Below are 24,096 nucleotides of genomic sequence, written 5' to 3' on the forward strand. Positions count from 1 at the left end.
AAAAAAAAAAAAAAAAAAAAAAAAAAAATATGGCTATACCTTCAGGTGAAGTTCTTCGCTTATCTAGAGACAGAAACCACTATCTTTAATATAATCCCTTCTGTTCCCCAACGTTGTCACCATAGGACTGTCAATTTTGACTCACGAAAGAACTTTACGTAACTGCCAGGTAAAAGACAAATTCAGATATGCATGGCAAAGCATTATCTGTCATACACCCAAATTCTACCTTTGAAGGTCCAGGAGTGTCCAAAAGTATGTGAAACCAGTTAAAAGGAAATGTGTATGGTGAAAACATTTCAGTAGATAAAATTCTAGAATCAGACTTCTGGGTGAAAAGCAGACCCCTTCTTCTACTGCTCAGTGGCCTCTGGCAGGTTTAGCTGTGCTGCAGTCTGTTCATCCACAATATTAGAAAATTAGATGTATGAAAATTAGGGGGCCGGGCGCAGTGGCTCAAGCCTGTAATCCCAGCACTTTGGGAGGCTGAGGCAGGTGGATCACGAGGTCAAGAGATCGAGACAATCCTGGTCAACATGGTGAAACCCCGTCTCTACCAAAAATACAAAACATTAGCTGGGCATGGTGGCACATGCCTATAATCCCAGCTACCCAGGAGGCTGAGGCAGGAGAATTGCCTGAACCCAGGAGGCGGAGGTTGCAGTGAGCTGAGATCGCGCCATTGCACTCCAGCCTGGGTAACAAGAGCGAAACTCCATCTCAAAAAAAAAGAAAAAAAAATTAGATGAGATTTCTGTAAGTCCATAATTTAGTCCCTGGTAGAGACAAAGCAATGGGGATGGTGGTGGAAGGAAGGTGGTGATGATGCAGCGATTCTGTGCATCCCAGAAAGTTAGCCACGGCAGTGTGACAGGAACACCAGATGTGTTGTTGCTGTTGTCATTGTTGTTGTTGTGAAGAAGGCAATCCCTTACTGATCAAACCAGTAGGCATTTGGCTGTACAGCCAGCCACCTATATATACAACAAAAACAAATAAGAAAACCAAACAACCCCCCAGTCAGACGACCCCTCAACAGAAAGAGGCAGAAGAAAGAGCGGGAGAGGCAGATGAGCATGCACAGCATATACTGCAACAGAGTTGGGGAGGAGAAAATAATCAAGTAAAACCCTATTGCTCTTGGACTTTGCTATTTTTAGGATGAGAGATTTCTGAGGATTCCTTGAGCACCTCACAAATAAAGTGTTATCTTCAGAAGGCTTTCAATGTCCCAGACAGACAGAGAATTCACAAGACCCGGCTTATGATCAATTTAAAAGTGGGTAGGCTCTGGCTACCGATTATCACTGAAAAAGAAAATGAGATTTTTTTAGGGTGTTTGTCCACGTGGTTATCCTTCCCTAACAGAAGGAAGATGAAAAGACCCAAAAGTGCACACAGAGGAAGACACACCATGTGAATCCCAGAGGGAGACTTTTAGATGTGGAACTAAAGAATCGTAACATAACTTAATAAGCAAAACAGCTGATTAGGTGATAATTGTGTCAAATCAACAGCTCACGGCTCAACAGATTAAACTCAAATGACACATATTCCTAAGGATATTTATGGGTAACTAAATCATCTAACATAAAGATTCCCAAATTACTTATACCAGAATAGAAAATCTTACAAACACCAATGCCAAATTTCATGCTAACATTCACTACATTTTTAGAAATTTCAGAAATAACAGATTGCAACAACAAATGTGTTTGCTCCAAGCAAGTGAAATCCTGTTACCTCCACCAGCTAAGACAGTGACATGGCAGTTTCAAATTTATTGAGACAGAGACTCAGGATGAAAGTGTAATTGATAATCAAGACAATAACTTTCCTATGGAGCTATGCCTCAACCAATTTCTTTTTTTTTTTTTAACCAACCATGCTAAGTCCTTAAGAAACATATAGAAGATCATCCTGGACAAGCCTCTTCTATAATATCATACCAATTAAAGGCTTTAACCTAGGTTTTTTCTTACCGTATCTTTGAGAACTAGAAAAATATGTATTGAAAAACATTTTTTTTTGTATTCAAAATCTCCCTATTGTCTCCTCTGCATTCTATAGCAAGAAATCTACCAGTAGACCACAACCTTCCTTTGCACGCCTGGCCCTGCACGCAAAACTATGGAGGGTCTAGTACATGATTATTGCTCAGCTTTGGAAGAATAAAGTTAGAATTTAATATTTAATAGTTTTACTACTTTGAGTTTTGACATCATCTACTAAGGACTAATTCAGCAGGGAAGTCGTGTCAAGATGCATGACTCATTTTATATCAACACATCAACAACGTATCATTTCCAATGGACTTATATTAGAAACAATGTCAGCATCACAAAAACACATACATGTGCATCTGCCACAAATGGTAAATGTGAAGATGAGAGGTATGTGATTTATAGAAACAACTGAACAAGAGTCTTAGAAAACACAGTGTCAAGACATGGGATATTTTCAAATTGCTTTGTCATAAAGAAGCATTATTAAATATGGTATAAACCCAGAAGAAAAAAAGAAAACCAACAGCTGAAGCCTAAATAGCAACTTTTGCCATTGACTATGATTCATCTTCGTTTCATTTGAGTTTGGGTGCTGCTGTAAGGATACCTCAGGACTTTTCCCTCTCTGATGCAGGAGGACTGAGTCTAACCAGAGGTGCCTGGGCTGCATGCACACAGGCATTGGGATGCTGAAGACAGCCCATCAAACAATTCATCTGACAGTTTTTTCTTTCCCAAACAAAGAGATAAATCAACAGCTTAAACATAGATTTCAGGACTCACCCACATTATCCACGTCCCAACATGCAAAGGTAACATTTCCAGATGATTGGCAGGTCCATATTCCATGTTCCAAGTGAGACAGGAAGGGTGAGCAAAAAAGAGAGAAAAAAAAAAATACTTTAGACATAGTTCAACCACTGGTGCTACCTTATCCCATTCTAAGCATGATAATGACAGCTCCCTCCTTTCTAGAAGCCATCCAACTGCCAGTACAGTGGGAGTTAAGGGGAAGATTTCTGTAGAAAAACAAGGTAGATTATTCATGAGACATCCAAAGGGATCTCTCATTAACCTTTTCATTAACAGTTGCAAATAAGAGATATACACCCAAACCACATTTGAATATGCAATAGATGTTTCAAGAAAGAAAATATGAAAGATTTGTATAAACATATAGGATCATAAAAATTAAGCAAGTCTGGACTAGAATGGGAATGGGGGGCTTCTGCAAGGTACAGGTGTAGGCTGACTGAAAGTAATAATCAGAAAATCTAGTAAAGTTATTTACACATTCCAACAAGCAGTTGACTAAACCAATTCTAATTACATACTCACAAAAAATATAAATTATAACCCAGTTTAGATGTGCTACTGGTTAGAACCACAGAATAGAATTTGCATTCTTCAAAGAAGAGACCAAAGAGAAATAAGTTATTATTATTATCTTTTTATAAAGGCCCAGGAAAAAATAATTAACACATCATTAAATTTCTAGGATGCATTGTTTTTCAGTCTTACAAGCCATGACAATTGCTCTTTCAGGGAAGAAATTTCACAGCATAAAATCACATAAAACATATTTTCAAGTAGATGAAACTCCCAAACTGAGCCTTCATGTCCAATAGCTCATCTATCATAAGCTTTCCACATGAGCAGTCACCTTGGAAAACCAGGCTTTGTCAAGGTCATGCTAGAGGAATTCTGTGAGCCTCATGTCCACTCAGGGCTCCTGGGCCTCTGTCTTACAAATGTACACTACTAATCAGTTCCATCAAATACTACTATCAACTCAAAAGAACTGAAAGCAGGATCTTGAAGAAAGATTTGCATGCACATGTACACAGTAGAATTATTCACAATAGTCAAAAGGCAGAAACTACACATGTCCATTGATGCATGAATGGACAAACAAAATGTGATATGTACATACAATGGAGTATTACTCAGCTTTCAAAAAGAAGGACAAACTAACACATGCAATAAAATGGATGAAGTTTTAAGACACTATGCTAAGTGAAAACAAGTCAGACACAAAAGCACAAACACTGCATGATTCCACTTATATGAGGTGTACAGAGTAGTAAAATTCATACAGACGAAAAGTGGAAGGGTGGTTGTCATAATATATGCATGTATTACATACATATGTATGTATATTACATATATTATATGTAAGTATACATATACATATATACATATGCATATATGTCATATACATATAATGTATATATGTGTATATACATATACATATATATGTATATGACATATACATATGACATATATAATATGTATATTACCTATAATCCATATATATTATGGATTGAAACCTTATAGATTATATTACATGTATATAATATATTACACATATATAATTTATAAAGTCAATCCACAATATATATAATATATATGTAACTCTACTGAACTGTACACTTAAAATGGTTAAGACGGTAAATTTTATGACACGTACATTTTACCACAATTAGGAAAAACAAAACAAAAAAGCTATTGTCAGAATGGTTTTAGAACTATTTTGCCACTCTGTGTAGACCCAATCTTGAAAGGAAAGAATGAATGAAAGTCAACAGTTGGTGAAAAGTGTTAACAGACTGCAATTGTAATAGAATAACAAGCTGCCTAGCATTAATTCAAGAAATTTGGTCTTCTTTTCAGCAGATAGTAGGATGAGAGTAGTTGCCTAAAGGACACTGAAAGAAATCATAACAAAAATGCCTACAAAGACCAGAGATGAGCTGGGCTGTCCCCACTCACTCCAGAGCCCTCGGGGAATCTGTCCTCGCCTATGGCATCCCTATTCTATCTGAATCCTTGAAAAGTGTCCATGCAAGGTATTCTTGATGTCCTTTGAATATTTTTAAAGTTGAACAACTTGAGTTTGGGATAGTGTTTTGTTTCTTAACGTACTCTCCTTAGTCCTGGTAATGAATGGTGACTGTTTGTTTCACTGCAGACATCCAGACTTTATTTGTATTGGCCAAAGAGCACCTAGGAAGAGCACAGCTGATCCTCTCCCATGCATTATCTAGTTTTACTTGCTAAAGATGCAAAAAAAAGGGAATATATTGGTGCATAAATGAGTTACTGTCATGGAGGTAAGCATAAATAACTGTTTTCAAACATATTTTGTTTTGTCTTTTGTTTTGTTTTTTGAGATGGAGTCTCATTCTGTCACCCAGGCTACAGTGCAGTGGCACAATCTCAGCTCACTGTAACCTCCGCCTCCCAGGTTCAAGCAATTCTTGTGCTTCAGTCTCGTGAGTAGCTGGGATTACAGGTGTGTGCCACCACACCCAGGTAGTTTTTGTATTTTTAGTAGAGACGAGGTTTCACCATTTTGGCTAGGCTAATATCGAACTCCTAACCTCAAGTGATCGTCTGCCTCAGCCTCCCAAAGTGCTAGGATTAAAGCATGAACCACCTCATCCGGCATATTTCCAAACACTTTCTGCCCATGTATTTTATCACCAGTCCCTGGCATCCATGGGTCTCTTTTACAGTGAGTTAATCTTTCAGTGAGAGGACATACTTGCAGAGAGAAAGGTCTTAGGGAGTATGAGGTGGGAGTTCAGTCATCTCTTAAAAAAGTGGATGACCTTGACTAAGCCACTAGACATTTGTTTCCTTGAGGGAAAAAAGAAAATAATAAATGTCCTGGTTTTCTTATAGAGTTATGGTAACAATCAAATGAAATTATTCCTGTAAAAGACCTTTGACAAACACAAAACAGTGTCAATTCAAAGTGGACTTTTGAATGTCCCCAACTATTGTCTGCCTCTTGCAGTAATGCTCAGTTCCTTCTCAGAAGACGAGGAATGTCCAAATGCGACAAGATATGCTATAGTCTCAACCTGAATTCCTAGCCCTATTTTCCATTATCCCTGTCAGTCATCCTATTGACCTCTCCAACCAAATAAAGGCCCATGGGTCTAGGATAGGTGATTCTTGAAGTAGGAGCCAGGGACTGGGAAGTCTCCAAGATCCTTTCAGGGACTCCTGAGGTCAAATCCACTTTCCTGGTTACACTAAGACCTTATTTGCCTTTTCACTTACATTCTCCCATGAGCTTAGAGTAGAAATTTCTAGAAACTACATGATGTGTGATAGCTCACCCTCAGTTTCTAATGCAAGAGTAGACATGAGAATCCACTCTCTTCTGCAAAGCCAGCATTAAATAGATTTGCAGTGACAGTCTTTACCCGAACCTATTTTTGTTTTGGGAAACATAGTTAACTTCATAAAAATATTTATATTAACGTGAAATAGATTTATTATTGTTATTTTTAAGTAAAAAATAAATGTTAAAAAATGTTCTTGGCTGGGCGCAGTCGCTCATGCCTGTAATCCCAGCTCTTTGGGAGGCCAAGGCGGGGGATCATGAGGTCAAGAGATCGAGACCATCCTGGCCAACACGGTGAAACCCCATCTCTACTAAAATACAAAAATTAGCTGGGTGTGGTGGCGCACACCTGTAGTCCCAGCTACTTGGGAGGCTGAGGCAGGAGAAGTGTTTGAACCTGGGAGGCAGAGCTTGCAGTGAGCCAAGATTGTGCCCCTGCACTCCAGCCTGACACCTGGTGACAGAGCAAGACTCTATCTCAAAAAAAAAAAGGAAAATTTCTTTTCAGTCTTCAGTCATCTTTGAGAATGTATAGAGGTCCTGAGGCCAAAACAATTGAGAGCTAATTATCTAGAACAAACAGCAGAAGGGCAAATGATGCAAGATGAGACTGCAGAAGTGGACGGGAGCAAACCATGTGGCCAAGTGAAGAATTCTGGTCTTTACCCAAGAGCAATCAATGTTGCAATAGTCCACAGGTGTAGGAGGCTAGAATTATAGTCCCTCTCTTTGTATGCAATAGTTGTAAAGAATTATTAATTGTTCACCTTACTTTTCCACCACTTTGATTCATAAATCTTCATCAATTTATAGTGAATCTCAGGATTGCTTTCAAAATGAAAAACTTCCCTTACATGATCAGATGCATATCTGAACTGTACTTGCCTTTAAAACCCAAGTTTCTGGTTGATTCATGGAAAATGTTTATAGTTGAGCTTCTTTTGTCTCCCAATACCTCCCATATTCAAGCAGAATCAGAATTAGGGTCTCACTCCCGCTCTGCAGCCTCTCCACAAAGCAAGAGGAAATGGAGCAGTGTTGATGGCCACTTCTATAGGAGATGGGCTTTTCTAACTTCATGAAGGCCTTCTCTGCTGCTTTAGAAATTCTCTTTGCCCTCCCTCATTGGCTCTTTTGTACCTCTCCTCTCTGAAGTTGTTACAAACGTTATCCATTCTCAAACCCCTCTGGACTCCCGTCATTCTTAGGAAAATAATCCACTTCCAGCTTCACTGAGAAGCCAGAGACAGGAAACTAGGGAGCTAACATGAATACACTATGACTATAAAATTTATGAGTTGTAACTTCAGTGTCAGCAAGATAAAAATAATTATTTTAATATGCAGTTTCCAGGAATGAATAGCAACTAAAAGCATGATTATGATTTTAATAAAAAGAAAATCATGATACATTAGTAAAATCAGTGAGAAAAGACAAACCTGTAGCTATGTCAGGGTCAGGTTATGTGTGTGAAGAGAATATGAACATGGCCAGCGGACAAGGCTAGTTACAGCAAAAATGTTATCCAAGTACTTTCTCCAGAGATGCCTGCTAGAACGTAACTAACTTAGGTGACAGCCTATACCCTAAAGGAAGCAACTGATAAGGTGTTAGAACCTCCCATCAAGACTAAGATGGCTAAACATCAAGAGAAAAGTACTAGGCTTTAAAAATGCTAAAGATATCAGAGCAAAAAAAAATGCACAGAATTGAACTTCTCAGTGTATCTAATTCAGACTTTCTTTTTAAAGCTGCTGCTTCTTTTTTTTTTTTTTTTTTTTTTTGAGAAGCATGAAACATGGAGAGAAACTGATTTCACAGAGATAGTCCGTCTTTTTTGAATAGACTTTGGGTTGGGTAAGTGACTCATCCTCTGTAAACTTTGGCTTTATCTCTTTATTTTAATTTTTATTTTTTGTGGGTACATAGAAGATATACATATATTTACTGGGTACATGAGATGTTTTGATACATGGGGGAGGTGGGGATGGCTAATGGGTACAACATCTACTTAGAATGAGGAAGACCCACTATTTGAGAACACTACAGGGTGACTATATGAAAACAACTTCACTGTACATTTTAAAATGAGGAGTGTGACTGGTTTTATCTCTTAACATTAGACACTCCAGAGGTTGTGAGAAAGGCCAGAAATAAAGATATTTCCAGCCCTCAGGGTGGAGTATTGGCACACAGTAGGCCCTCAGTAAATGATGGTTCTTTCCTTTTCTCTGTCTCTTCCTCTATTTCTTCTATCACAATAAGTCACCCAAAAGCTGTTTAACTTTTAGGTAACTATGATCTATATACATACAGAAAGAAAATTTTTAACAGAGAGAAAAATAGAAAGAGAGCATGGCTTCTTAGTACTCCCTTTTCTCAAAGGACAACCCCATCTGAATTATGAAATCCCACCCTTCATGGGTCTGAAATCCCCTCCAACTGGGACATCCTACTTCCGTGCCTTCCTGTCCTCCTCCAGAACCTCAACACTTCCTTCTGGTGGTCTTCCAGAAGGAAGGTCTTCTGTTCTCTTCCTGGTTACCCTGGATTTCTCCAGGTGCTCTCCTTTCATTGTCAGCACTTTCCCTTGGTAATCTCATGGTTTTCAGGAGGATCCTCCGTTGCCTTGCACAGAAATATAGAGCCATGACAGCATCACTCTTCCCTCACCTCTCCCAAATTCAGCTGTTACCCCGACTCCTGCACAGCCCACCTGTGAATCACTCCAACCGTTCTAAATCTCGAGCCTCCTATCTGTATTCCTGCTTCACTCTTTCTCCACTTTCTACCTCTCAACATTGCCCGAACCCCACAACCCTGCTTTTCCTTCAAGTCCAGGATAAACTCAGCCACCCCTGTGAATCCTTCCCAGTATCCCAGTCAAAATGAACGGCTTCTTCTTTGATGATTTCCCCAGAACTGGAGCGATTGCTAAAAAAATGCACCTGAAGTGTTTTTATTATGCAATATTTCATATACATATGCATACACGTATATATGTAAAAGATGAAGCATAATAACAAAGATGAACACCTGTGAACTCTCACTTAATAATGAGAATGTCACCAATATGGCTGCATCTCCTCTGCAGTCCTCCTACCTCCCGTCACATTTTCCTAAACAATATTGTTATGTTTTTCAGTTCTGAGCCTTATAAAAAGGCTATTATGTTAAGTAATCTTCTGCAATGTAGAAAAATCAACAATATTAAAGATTCATCCATGTGGTTGGTTGATAGCTATGTTCATTTTTGTGGTACGTGTCTCATTTGGTAAAATGCCATACTTTAGTTATCTACTCTCTTTTCCAAAGACATTTGTGTTGTTTCCAGTTTCTTGCTATTATGGATAGTTTTGAAACATTCCTTGGTGTATACATGCAAGAGTTTATCTATAGCATATAATGAAATGCAAAACTCCTGTGTTGGACAGTATGCTTTTCTTTAAAAGATAATGCCTAATTGTTTTTCAATATTATATCAATTTACCTTCTTCCCTCCAGTGACATATAAGATTTGGTATTTTCATAAAATTATCTTTTGCCACTCATCATTATCACACTTTATATTGTGTTTATATATCAGTCTTCCTATAAGATGATAGCATCATATTTTATTCACACTTAAATTCTCATAGTCTATCAGTACCTTGCTCATAAAAGATGGTAAATGAATATCAAACTGAAGAAAGTACAACAACTTGTATTTGATTTGAGTCACAAGTCATTCTGTTTTTTAGATGCAAATAACAAGGAAGGATTATAGAGTTATCAATCTTTTGTGCAAATATAATTAATTCAATCACACTGCTTTCCTATCTATTACTTGATCAGAAGAACAAAGAAAATGGTAGTTTTATTTGAGAAAGAGAAGGTAATAAATTTGGAGTAAGGAGTATATTTTGGAAAGTAAGAATGCCTAACTATGAGCACAAAAATTTGACTTAGGATAGTGTGCTCAAAGAAATGGGCACTAGAAGACATATGAGAGATTCAGTAAGGAAGTTGCAAAGCCCTATATACTCATCCAAAAATTTTCACCATAGGCTATCCATCTAGGGAGGTACCATTTGGCTTCCGGTACCATTTGGCTTCCTGTCCCAAAGTCCCATGACTAACATTAATACTGCAGTTCCAAAATTCTGTTCATAACATAGATTTAATATAGTTGTCTGGACTAGCCTGGAACCTAAACACAATTTTTAACATCTTCTCTCAGGGCAAAGAATTCAAAATTCCAAACAACTACTTACAAATGCACTTTTCGAAAAATGACTCAGCTGTAAAATGGGGAATACCTATATTCAGAAAGTAGGTCTCTGCCTTTTATCACTCTAGTCTTTTCACCCTAAGGCTAAAAAAGCCAGAGACTGAAGAAAAGAAGCATTCCTATGCTCTTAGAAACAAAATGTACAACATTCATAAACTACTCTTTGATCATTGCTTGGCTTCTGCTTTGAAAAATATTCAGAAAGAAGAGTGCCAGAACCTCCCAAAATATGAGATAAACATGCACTCCTTATGGAGGAAATGCAAAAAAGTTAAGACCATGGACTAAAGGAGAATAGTTTAGCAACATTGCTCAACCTATGTCTAAAAAGCTCACAGAGCTGAAAACAAGTTTCTCCCCATGGGATTTCAGTGGAAAAATAAAAGGCTTCTAAACATTTGGAGGTCATTGACTTTGGCTTCCTCATATCTTTGATGCTTCTTCTCATATCATGTGCACACTCATACTTCAGTAGGTCAATGGTGAAAAACAAATTTCTAAATTCAGTGTGTATCTTGGTAAACAGACAAAAGTCAACAAAAAGTGGCAAAAAACTACACCGTAAATCTCCAACAAGCCACCCCATATAGACAAATTCAGCTTGTCTCTACAATAGCAAAACCATCCAACCATAAAAAAATAATGTGTTTAGAACAGAACTCGGTATTTTCAGCCCTGGTAGAATGCATGTGCTCACAAACACCCTGTTTGGTGTTAAAGGTATAATAGGTTCTTACTGAACTGCTCCCTGTAACTTCAGTGTACAGTTTGATTACACCTTTAACACCAAACTGAATGTTTGGTGTTAAATAAGAGACATTTAAAATATTACACTAGTTAGCCACTAAAACTTTTTGAAAATACAATTATTATGTGTTCTAATTTCTATTTTATAATACCACACTAAATCGAGTCACTGTAATGATTTGTATTTACTGAATGCCTACTATCTGATATATATAATGCTATTTGAGATATATATATATAATGCTACTATGTGATATATACATATGTTGCTACTATGTGATATATATATCTGTATCTATATATCTATATCTGTACAACCCCACAAGAATCTGGCTCTTGACTATTAAGAGAGGTTTGTGTGGGGGTGGGAAGGTTGGGATTAGGATGAAGTTCAGGAGCAATGGGCAGAAAAGAGGAAGCGCACATTTCACTCTGATTACTTTTTGTGAACACAGTACAACTTGTTCTGTTAAGTCCCTGCCACAGCACACCCACTTACATCCATACGCAGCCCAGTGGTCTAATGTATGAAAATGGTTCTTTTCTTTTCAATATTTTTTTAACTATCCTTTCCTTAGTCTTACTAACATTACACTTTTAGTCAGAGAAATAATTTTTTGAGTCAGACACTTTTTCCCATATCAACTCATTTCCAGGTAGAAAGTTAACTGCACCTTCCATGGAAAGCCATTCAGCCATTCGTGATTCAGCTCAGCTGTTCCTTGAAGCGTTATGTAAGCCGCTCAGAGTCAGGCAGGAATGTGCCACTTGCTACATTCCAGCCAGGTCTAGTGGACTTTTATCTTCCTCTAGACTAACAGCTAATCAAATGTAAAAAACACCCTCTTTCCTTATGCCAAACGGAGGCCAGGAGAAAGTATTTTAAGAGATGTGCTAATACTGTAGCCATGCATTTATAATTTTTATTTATTTTAATGGGAGCCATCTAGATAAATCCTCTTGTTATGCTTTGAAAAGATTACCGAGAACCTCTCTGAATTCATCCAAATCCATGATGAGGGGTAAAAGGGAGGGAAAATAATAAAACGAGATTCTAGGTAACTTGGTAAACAGTGAAAGTACTGAGTTAATTCAGAAAAGCAACAGATTAATTGTTACCAGATGAATGTGATCATTATCCAGAGATGAAAAACGATGTTACCTGAGTTTATAATAACAAGATTATTAAAGAATTATTTAGTATTTTTCTATAGCAAAACCTGTGTAAAATGATATTTTCATTTTTTTATGTCAAAATTGTGTTTCAACAACCCTGAGCTATGAAAACAATCACAAAGTTTATGCTACATTATCCAGTTTAAAAAAAACAAAAGGTTTTAAATCTATGACAATGCTTCAGGATTCTAGATTTGAAAGCTGAAGCAGTTGTAGCTGTGTCACAAAGATGAATAAACTATCATCTAGGGAACTTAAGTGACGATGAACCCACAATCTGGAAAATGACATTGCTGCTTATTTTTCTTGAAACACATTTAGTTATATTCTAACTGTATAATACAGAGACCAATGCTACACTTAAAAAAAAATACATGTGGAGTGACCTGAAAAAAAAAAGAGTATAATCATCTATTAAAGTACCAGACCTAAAACAAAACATCATGATGCTTTTTCACTTAGTGAAAAGGTTTGGCAACTGGGTCACATGTACGCTTCAGCCACATTACTCACTGTTGCATTACCTAATTTTCTTCTATCTGTAATATGCTTCCAAAGGAAGCAAATAATAGCTAAGAATAGTCCTAATTACTCATCCTTTATAATAATGTAGATGATGCTGTAACATGACAATATTCCCCAGGACTCATACATTTTGTGAGAGAAAAGTATTTATACCATCCTATCTTTTAAAAGTATGCCATCTGACCTTTTAAAAATAAGATCTATACATTTTTAGCTTTTGATACTCCAATATCTAACTATTAGAAAAAAATTAAGGAGTCTTTTGGGAAAGAAGTCACCTAAAGAGAAAAGGAAATCAAGGTACAGACCTTGGCTCCAAGGTTTTCTATACTCCTAGAGCATCAAACTTTCCCACCCATAGTCGGAGTAGCCTTTCCATATCTAATCCCCCCATATTACTCTTTTGCATATGAACCTTGAATGGTTCCCCATTGCCTACTTAATGAACTTAAAAATTTTTTGAGCTTACCAGTTGGTAACCCTTGTCTAAACATTTACGTATGCCAGGTAGACCTCATGAGGCCACAGGTGTCAATGGTCCAGAATCTCTATTGCATCCAGACCTTAGGGAAGCAGGAAAACACATCACTCACTGCCTGGCAGTCCTAGTGACTCTCTGTTGGGCGTTGGCCACAATGGGTTCAGTGGCATCCTTTAAGATATCTGATGTTACGTGTCACTACAGTAGCCAAAACTGGAGCAAGTAAAAATCGCTTGGTGTAAGTGGCTCAGAGAGGATTCAGTTTTGCAAGCAAGAAAGAGATCTCCAGGGATTCCTAAACCCAGTTGGGAGAAATCTGACTACGGTTAGAATGACTATTTTGTGGATGGTGACAGAGTCATAGAAATACAGTTTTATTATAGTTATTAAGCTGTGTAGTTACTATAATTCAGGAAACATGGGTTACATTTGTACCTACTACAAATTAAAGTGCCCTTTTAAAAATCATATTAAAGCAGGTTCATGCCTGTAAACCCAACACTTTGGGAGGCCAACGCTGGAGAACTGCTTGAGCCCAGGAGTTTTAGACAAGTCTGGGACACATAGCAAGACCTCATCTCTACAAAAAGTAAGAAAAAAAAAATAGCTGGATATGGCGGCATGTGCCTGTAGTCTCAGCTACTCAGGAGGCTGTGGCAAGAGAATCACTTGGGCCTGTGAGGGCGAGGCTGCAGTGAGCTGTGATTTTCACCCTCCAGCCTGGGTGACAGAGGAAGACCCTGTCTCATAAAAGAAAAAGAAAAACAAAACAAAACAAAACAAAAGCAGATCAACCTGTCCATTGGAAAACATGAAAGTGTAACAGTTTTTCCCAATTATTTTGGTAATTAAATGATCAATGTAGATCACTTCAAGATCAAAGAGTATAAAGGAATTTGTCATGGATTACTTCAGAATAGGCAAGCCTAAACATCTATGATATTTATTACTTTTTCTGCTTGAATGATACAGATGTAGAAAAGGTAGATAAACAAAATATTGATTTCTATTTGATTTTGAAATGCAGAAACATTTTGCAGTAGGATTATCAGATTTATCTTCCTAATTGCATTTTGCTTTGGTTATCATTTTTTTAAATATGAAAAAGGGCAAAGGGAGAATTACATTGAAATATACTCAGGACCAAAGTTTATTTCTTAAATCATCAAAAAGTAAATAAGCATAGAGCCAAAACCTTGAAATATAAATATTGAGAGTAAAACATGATTTGTTAAATATAGATTTTCATACTGAATTAAATGTTAGTAAGGTACGCATTACATGACAAAAAGGAATAGGTACATTTGTTTGAGCACTTAATATATGCTAGCCATTTTCTAAGTATTACTTCTATACTCTGCTACATATGTATTACTAAGCTAGTTTTGCAGCAAAAACTAAAGACTTAACAAACTTAGGTGACTTGTCACCAGATATTCGGCTCATACGTACTGGTACTGAAACCAGCGGGTTGAGTCTAGCAGTTACTATGCGTCCCAGTACGCAGTGAGCCTAATAGTAAGAACATCTTGCTCATTTTATATTGTATCACCATGTTTATTCTGCTCTTTAGGGTTTGCAGGCTACATGCTTTTTAACATTCTCATTTTGTGTATATTACAGTACGCACAATGCAACCTATAAAAGGCACCCAACATTCAAAGAGACAGCTATTTTAGGAGGAAAGCAAACATATTTTAATCAGTGGTAGCAACTGCTTTTAAATCAGACCTCTAGTTTCACAAACTGATCTTTGCTCACAGACTCCCGGTTCCCTCCTTAACTCTGCAGAATGTTGTAACTATTCGGGGAAAGAAATACATTTTTTACTTAAAGGTGAATATGAGTCTCAGATTAAACATTTGTTTGCATTTGAATTCACTGTTGTGAAGATTCCACATTTGTTTTTATAATGGAGTTACAAAAATGGAGAAATTTGCATGGCATAATGCTGATTTTTTAAAAACACTATCAGACCAGTAACTAAAATATTGTGTCTCACTTTTTTACTCATAAACTGTAGTCACATAATTGACATCATTAAATTTTTTTTCATTCTGTACATGATGTAGGGAATCCTGTTATTTCCATTTGCCAGTGAGAAAGCTGAGGCCGGGAGAGGCTTAGTAAGCTGCAGATGAGCTGGGTATGGAACAGCATTTTGATATGAATCACACACGTGTGACAAAATGTTTGCAGATAGTGGATAGCCAACATCTTCTCCATTTGGTAACATATTTGTGGAAACTTCATAAATACCATGTGTCAAAATCTGCATAACATAGATACAGTGGCTCTTGATCACTCAGAGTCATTCCATTCCTCATAATCCAGGAGGTTTCAGTACATAATTCTAACACTACATGAAAGTACCTCATTTCTAACTATTTGTACTGGATCAGTACTTGATCATGGCTTTTTTTTTTTTTTTTTTTTTTTTTTTTTTTTTTTTTCTTTTTGCTCATTCCTAGTGAGCAATGGACTCTTTACAACTATTTGATGAGGGTGACTTTATTCTCTTAAGTTGATAGCTACTGTATATTCAATAGTCTGGAAGCATTTTTATTCCTGAAATATGGAAGCTGGTAATCATTTTTATAATAATGTATTTCTTTACCTGACCCTAAACATATAGTATACACATGAGGAATGGCATGGCTTTACCTTATCTTTTCTTCCTTTTTGTTTGTTTGTTTGTTTTTTAAGACAGTCTCACTCTGCCATCCAGTCTGGATTGCAGTGATGCAATCTTGGCTCACTGCAACCTCTGCCTCCCAGGTTCAAGTGATTCTCATGCCTCAGCCTCCCAAATAGCTGGGATGACAGGCATGAGCCACCACAGCAGGCTAATTTTTGTTGTGTTGTTGTTTGTTTGCTTTTTGAGAAGGAGTCTTGCTCTGTTACCCAGGCTGGAGTGCAATGGCACGATGTCGGCTCACTGCAACCTTTGCCTCCCAGGTTCAAGGGATTCTCCTGCCTCAACCTCCTGAGTACCTGGGATTACAGGTGCCCACCACCACGCCCGGCTAATTTTTTGTATTTTTAGTAGAGAGGGGCTTTCACCATGTTAGCCAGGATGGTCTCGATCTCCTGACCTCATAATCTGCCTGCCTCGGCCTCCTAAAGTGCTGGGATTACAGGCATGAGCCACTGCGCCCAGCCTAATTTTTGCATTTTTTAGTAGAGTCGGGGAGTCAGAGTTTCGCCATGCTGGCCAGGCTGGTCTCGAACCCCTGGTCTCAAGTGATTCACCCATCTTAGCCTCCCAAAGTGCTGGGATTACAGGCGATTTTTCATTCTTTAAAAAAAAAAAAATATATGAGACCATAAGAAATTTTATCTTCTAAAAGTATGAATAAACTTTTCTTTTTTTTTTTTTTAAAGAAAGGATCTTGCTCTGTCACCCAGGCTGGAGTGTAGTGGCACACAATCATAGCTCACTACAGCCTCCAGCTTCTGGGCTCAAGTGATCCTCCCACCTCAGCCTCTCAAGAAGCTAGGACTACAGCCGTGTGCCACCATGCCTGGCTAATTTTTACTTTTTGTGGAGGCAGGGTCTCGATTTGTTGCCAAGGCTGGTCTTTGGGCTCAAAGGGTCATCCCATCCCGGCCTCTGAAAGTGCTGGGATTACAGGTGTGAGCCACGATGTCTGGCCTCGCTCGTGTATTTACGAATGCATTCAGCACTTTACGGGCGTCTTGCCCAGCATATCTTACTTTTCTTTCAGCCCAATCGCTATCAGCTAGGCTCTCCACATTCTATTCTACTTTTGAAAGCTCTGGCTAGCTCACATGACTATAATCTCATCTCTATAATGAAGAATGTTAATTTTACAGATTCTTCCAGCTACCAAGGCATACATTATCCATGAAGTCAGACCAACGTGGGCAGAGGGTGGTTTTTGAAGTTTCCAGATAATTGCCTGTTTTTCCACTTTGTCTTCAAAGACCTGATCAAGGCTTGGCTACTTCTTCCTTATACTGACTTGACATGGGATTGGAACAACATTCCTCTTTTCTTCTGTCACTAACTCTCCTCACATGTCTCTAGACAATCATCTTCTCAGAGACAAGTTACAGTGGAGCCCCCACTCCGGACAAAACTTACTGGGGAATACAAAGGTGAATAGAATGAAGTCATAGCTCTCAGTCAATAAAAGACACCAAAAATAAATATACAATGAGTGCCACAAGAGAAGAAGGAGCAAAGAGCTACGGAAGGAAAGATGAGAGAGAGAGAGATCTTCTGGGAATTACTGAGAAAAACATCTTGAGGGAGGCAGTGTTTGAGTGCAGGATTTCAAGATGAAGAAAGGGGAGGAAGGGCATTTCAGTTGAAGGAAATGGGATGAGAAAGGACAGAGAAATCAAACCTAAAGGCATACATGGGAACTGGGGAGAGTTCCCATGGGTTTCCTGTTGGGGCCTTGGGAGATCTGAACACTTAGATACCAGAGAGCAAACACAGGGTGTTGAACACAAATCAAAAGGAGTTTTCACTCATGCTTTAGGAAACAGAAGTGGCTTGAGGTTTGGAGCAGGGAGTGACACAACCAAAGCAGCACAGTAAAAGAACTGAACTGGAAGCAGAAGTTAGGAAGGCAGAATGAGAGTGAGCTAGGATAATTACGGCAATAGTCCATGCAGGAGGTGGCAAGAGCCAGAGGTAGGACTGGTGGGGATCTGATAGAAAGGAAGTGGCACTGGGAGTTACTACCACGGGAACCCTGACATTTCCGGGGTGTGTGTCTGTCAGGGAGGAATGTGAGAAGAGAACGGTGTAAAAAAATGAAGACCAGGTCTCCCACACGAGTGACTTAGGACATGGTGGTCCTAGTGTAAGAGAGGAAAGTATGAAATTGATGAATGAAATTTTTAGACATTTTCAGTTTGGGATAACTGGGGAACAACTGGGTAAACTATCCCCTTGCCAGTTGCAAATGTGAGCCTAGATTTCTAATGAAGGCTAAGAGTTAGATTAAGATGTGGCAATAATGCATCCAGCCAACCTAAACTCCTGGTTCTAGAAAACCAGTAGCTTGTTGCCAGAGCAGCTCACCTAAAAGCCCGGTCATGTTCTAGGTGTTTTATATTTTCTGCTATTCACTTCTCACTATAAAGCATTCCTATCCCCACTTTACTGATGAGGATTTGGTGGCTCAGAGATCTTATACAATGCACTGACCTCAGGAAGGAGGTGTCCAAGTTCTCATTCACCCTTGTTTTCCCACCACACAAAGTAATGGTAGCTTTCTCTCTCTTTTTATTTCCAAGTACCCAAAGTAAGTTCTACCATGAATTTTTTTTTTGACCATTAATATATTTTATCCATTCTCATCATTTATGCTGCTTGACTGCAATTGCACCCAATTGGCCCCAATTATAGTGCCATTCCCCTGTCTTGTTGCTGCTTTTAACTTAGCTGCTCACTCTCCCATTATTTAGGATTCCAAGACAGTGTCCGTTTAGCTTCCACATCTGGAATTCTTTCCACAATCCCACTAGGACATTGGTCCTTGCATTAGCTTTGGACTAGGAGACCCTTAGCACTTCAGAATGCATGCTAGACATCAATCAGCCCTATATCATCATGACCCCAAACCTTCCAAGATAAAAGCCTCACATACTACTGAGCTAGCATGAAAACAAAACAAATTATTTTCATCTCTTCAGTGATTTGGTGGCTACTGCGAGTATTATATTCAAGTTTTCTCTATTCCCTGACAAAATGACCCATCATAAACATTTTCTAACAGCTACATGTTTTATCTTTATTGTGAATAGCAGGGTTCAATACCTTTAAAAATCTCTAGCCTCTTTAGCAGTTCTCCAATGAAAGTCATATTTTCTTACTAATTGTGTTTCTTGCTATTCTTGGTTAACCAGCTCAGAATTGGAAAATTCTATGTTCCCGTGTGCTAGGTCTCACACTTTGCTTCCAAGTAACTCAGATAACTCTGAAGTCACAAATTAATTGTCACAGTGTGGTAGGTGAAAATTATTATTCTCCTTACAGATAAGGAAGTAGTCGCCCAGGGTGGACTGTGATTCATCCCACTCCCTGGATCTTTTTAATAAAACATTCACAGCTAACCTGCTCTCACTTAAAATCCTTCAAAAATCATGCCCAGGTTGAATTTTTGCTTCTCCTTCCCTAACTCCCCAAGAGGAAAGCATGCCAACATTCAGAGTATTGTGAGAATGGGTAATTTGGGACTGGAGGTAGCAGGAAGAATCTGTAGCTCTTTGGCCTGGAGAAAAGAAGAAACAGAGAGACATGGAAACTGTTCTCAAATAGAAGAATGGTGGGTGTGTAGAAGAGGGAGAAAGTGGGGTGTTATAGCTCAGAAGGTGGAATTGGAAGGAAGGGAGAGCTATACAGCCCAACCTTCTGTGGACTTCTCATTAGTCTGTTTATGCAGTGCTCCAGAACTTCCCTTCAAATTCAGATCACAGGACCCATCCTTTGCGGAGTTCTCTTGCTGTTGCTGTTCAAAGTGTCGGGACACTTTGCTGAGGTCCCTTAACTTTCTCATGTATCTACACAACAGCACTGAAGCCAAATGCTTCCTTCCTTTTTGGCCCACCAATCAGAATGTGAGCGTCATGTGGGCAGATGTGAACCATGGCATGCTCATCCCTGTGTTCCTAGCATTTAAATAATAAATTTCTCTAAAATGGAATCAAACACTTCTGAAAGTAGGGAGATCCCAGTTTCTATAGGTATTCAACCAGAGACTGTTATAAAGAAACTTTAACCATGCAACTCTACCACTCTGTAATTTCTAAATTTCCAGTGCCTTCTTATTTGAAGTGATTTCACCAATCCCAAAGAGTTTAAAAATATAACTAAACCACGCACACAAGCCCTCAACATGACTGTATGATTAGTTTAATATTCTGACTTTAATAATGATTGACCTAGAAATTATTATTATTATTATTATTATTATTATTATTTTTTTTTTTTTGAGACGGAGTTTCGCTCTTGTTACCCAGGCTGGAGTGCAATGGCGCGATCTCGGCTCACCACAACCTCCGCCTCCTGGGTTCAGGCAATTCTCCTGCCTCAGCTTCCTGAGTAGCTGCGATTACAGGCACGCACCACCATGCCCAGCTAATTTTTTGTAGTTTTAGTAGAGACGGGGTTTCACCATGTTGACCAGGATGGTCTCGATCTCTTGACCTTGTGATCCACCCGCCTCGGCCTCCCAAAGTGCTGGGATTACAGGCGTGAGCCACCGCGCCCGGCCTGACCTAGAAATTATTAAATGTCTTTTCAGGCCAATGTCTTTAATTATACGCCTTGGTCTACACAAACTTTTGTTGAACACCTACTAAATGTCAGACTCCGGTGATAAAAGAATGAGAAAGAACCCTGCTCTCAATAACTTACATTCCACTAACAGCTGTATTTCCGTGATTGGGATTGAGAGGTCATAGCCTAGCTGCAAAATTTGGTTTTATACCTCTGCTCCTCAGTACTGCGAATGTTTTCCTAAGGTTACTACACATTCTAAGAAGACCATTAACTAATGTTACAAGAGAGGCTCTTTGATCCCTTGGTGTCACTAAGTCTGAACTGTAATTGATCCAATTGCCTATGGCCAATAAGGGAAAGTGAAGACGGAGACTCTCAAGGTCATTTCAGAACCGATCTAAACTTGACTCTTTCCTTGTTCTAGATTATGTGTAAAGATATGGGCACACTCGAGCCCACCCCGCCCCCGCCCCCCAAAGCAGCACCATTCCAGCCTGGGAGGGGCAAGTCTTGCTGGGCCCACCAGTAACTGCCATTATTTAAATACAATATGGGAACTCTTACATAGACCGTGCTCTACAGGGTTAGAATCTGTTTCTAATCGCTAGGAATTTAGATTTAAACTACAGTTACAGTTGGAATTTACCATCGTTTCTACTTTCACTCATTTAGTGTCTTCTAGCCCTCTCCCGGCCCAGTCTTAATCCAATGCACTTCAGTGGGAATTACACAACAGTTGCAGACTGGTGGGGGCGGGGGTAGTTCTAACACCAGGTCCCAGTGAGAGAGCGCAAAGGGCGGGGGCAGCACCTCCTGGCTGGGTTGGGTCCGCCTCGCCTCGCCTAGCCTTGAGGATTCTTGGCGCTCCGCGCCGCCCTCCCGCGACTGCGCTACCCGCTGGAGCCCGGCGTCTTAGCTTTCCTTGCCTTGTGAACGCCGCCCCTCGCTCCCGGGAGGATTTCGCCTCTAGCACCTCAGGCTTTTCTGGTGCAAAGGTCGCCAGCCAACGCGAGCCCAGGCGAAGGCTTCACTTCTGCAGAAGGAAAGCAAAAGCCGAGGCCCGCTGGCCGAGGGGGCTGCCGAATGCGCCTCGTGGCTGCCTCTCCAGAATACGCAGCGGCGGCGCCAGGGCGGTCTCCCAGCCCTGCAGACCCCGGCTCAACTTCCAGCGCCACTCGGGTGCCAGAGACCGCCGCCGCTCCCGGCGCGCCCTACCGCCCCGGCGGGAAGCCCCCGACCAGCCTGGGGCGCCCTCCCGCAGCACCCGCCCGGCCACACCACCTCCCACACAGCGCGCCCCACTCCAGCCGCCGGCCCGGAGTTCCCCGGTTTCTGAGCAAGACGAGCCAAAGGGAGTTCCTGAGGCTCAGCAGCCCCCAGCGTCGGCTTCTCGGGTGACCCGATGCACTCCCTGGAGCGCGGGCCCGCCTCCACCAAGCCTACACCTCAGGTCGGTACAGAGGAGTCGCGGAAAGATGCAATGCCCGGCGAGGGACACTCCCCGGATTTTGAAAAACAGCCTCATTCCCCTCTAGAGCGCCTCGATCCCACACCCGCACCCTGTGGCCAGATGATTTTAATCCTGGGATGAGGCCTTGGTTGGGGGGACTGGGAGCTGGAGCGGGAGGAGAGGAGCCGGCAGCGTGGAGTTGCTGGGGTGCAGCGGCGCGCCGCTAGCGGCGAGGGGTGGCGGGCCCTGCGGCTCCGCGGGGCTGGAGGAACAGGCTCCTGCGCTTCTGCCTCCCGGAGGATCGCAATCGCTCATCCTTACACACACACACACACACACACACACACACACACACACACACACACTACCTCTAGCGCCCCCCACGCCGCGAGCCGGAATGCAGAGGTCAGAGCCACTGTCCACTTGAAAGCAGGAAAGCAGGCGCTGAAACGCGGAGATGGAGGCGGAGGCTCTGGCCTCATCTGCGAGGCTCGCACCTTCGCAGAAGGACCCCCAGTTTTGCCAGGGCAAGCAAGGTCTGGCTTCTGAGACTCAGCTCTCCGGGCTAGCGGTTCGAGCTGCAAGGGGGCGGGGACGGATTAGGAGGGAGCAGTGTAGAGAGAGCCCACGCTCACTCCTGCCCTCCTCGAAAAGAACTGGCCAGCCCCACTCGCCTCCAGCGCACAACTAGGTGGCCGGGGCCAGGAGGTCAGACCCCAGGGCGCTCCAACTCCGGCGAGGGCGGGGAGGGGAGTGACAGCAGCAACCACTGCGCGCGTTGGCAAAGTCACGGAGTCTCTGAATAGGCTAAACGGCGGGCTCGGAGGGGTGGAGGCAAGTGGGGCGGAGGAGGAGTTGCCCGAGCGGAGAGGGATGACGTCCTCCAGGGCCTCTGGCTCCGAGGGACCGAAGATTGGTGCGCTCGCCGGGCCCCGCGCACTAGCTCTGGGGTTCGCAGAGGGGCCGCGTCCAGTTCCCGCGGCGGCTCCCGCACAGCGCGCAGGCGGCCGATCTCCGCCAGCTTAAGCGGGGCGCAAGCTCTCTGCCCCCTTTAAAGCACCTCTCTGCTCGTCCCTAGTCTCCGACTGCCCGTCCAATAGTCCCTGACGATTCCGGGCGGACCTGGCCAGGCAGCCCCCAGTCGGGTCAGCCTCGCCCCTTCCTCTCTCTTTCCCCCATCGACCTCGAGCCAAGGGCAGGCGCCCGCACCCGCGCCCCTGCCCACGGGGCTAGGCGGCGCTCCTGGCCTACGCCCGGCTGCCAAAAAGGATGGGGCACAGAAAGGGAAAGGCGCTCACCTGGGTCGCGGAAGTCTTCCTTTGAGGCCCCTCCCGGGGCTTATTCGCAGCCCGCAGGCACAACCTTCCTTGGATAAAAAAGTAGCGCAAGGGCAGAGAGAGGTAGGGCTGCTCACAGCTCCCTCAGTAGCGGCTCTTTCCTTCGAATTCTCCGAGGTCCAATCTCCGGATCGGCGGCGGGAAAGAGCTCCCGGAGACTGGAAGGGGCCGCCAAACCCGGGCTCCTCCCGCAGCGGCGGTGGCGGCACCTCCAAGTTGCCACCTGCAGCGCGCGTCGGGCGCCTGTGACAGCCCGCGCCGCTTAGCCCGCGCAGGCCCGCCCTCCCGGTCCGTTCGTTGGCTGTGCCCGGCGCCCGGGCGGTCCCCGCGCGCGGCCCCGCCCTTAGCCCGCCTCCGAGCCGAGCGCTCGCAAAGTGTGGGTCTCCTTGCAGGCCTCCCTAGGCTTTATAGCCAGCGGGCCCTGCAAGCAGGGAAAGAATTACACACACACACACACACACTTTTGTGTAGGTAGGAACTGGAGGAAAGGGAGAGGTTATGATCAATGTCCCTTCGTGTGCCTTAAGGGGACCTGGTAACTTGGTTTCTTTTGCTGATATTAAATTTTTGCAATCTCTGAAAAGAGTTAACTTCACAGCAGCGGTCTAAAGATGCAGGCCAGAAAGTGGCTTGGAGGCTCTTTCATTTAAGCATCACCCAACTTCACATGAAGCGCCAAAGATGAAGAGCAGTGTGTAGACAGAC

General features: G+C 41.7%; 1 protein-coding gene across 31 annotated transcripts in view; it reads right to left on the reverse strand.

The window, feature by feature from the left end:
* EPB41L3 (erythrocyte membrane protein band 4.1 like 3) overlaps window positions 1-23,651 on the reverse strand; it is a 243,717-nt gene extending 220,066 nt beyond the window's left edge. For 9 of the 31 annotated variants that reach the window (XM_037744034.1, XM_037744030.1, XM_037744033.1 and 6 more), the window contains exon 1: window positions 2,790-2,804. The gene's annotated coding sequence lies outside the window, so the exon portion shown is untranslated. Of the gene's footprint in view, window positions 1-2,789; window positions 2,808-23,352 lie in introns of those variants that run through there. The other 22 variants (XM_037744018.1, XM_037744015.1, XM_037744019.1 and 19 more) reach the window with 4 other exon arrangements.
* Between the last annotated feature and the right edge of the window lie 445 nt (window positions 23,652-24,096).

This window comes from Cebus imitator, unplaced genomic scaffold (assembly GCF_001604975.1).
Source record: "Cebus imitator isolate Cc_AM_T3 unplaced genomic scaffold, Cebus_imitator-1.0 Scaffold162, whole genome shotgun sequence".
NCBI classification, from domain to species: domain Eukaryota; kingdom Metazoa; phylum Chordata; class Mammalia; order Primates; family Cebidae; genus Cebus; species Cebus imitator.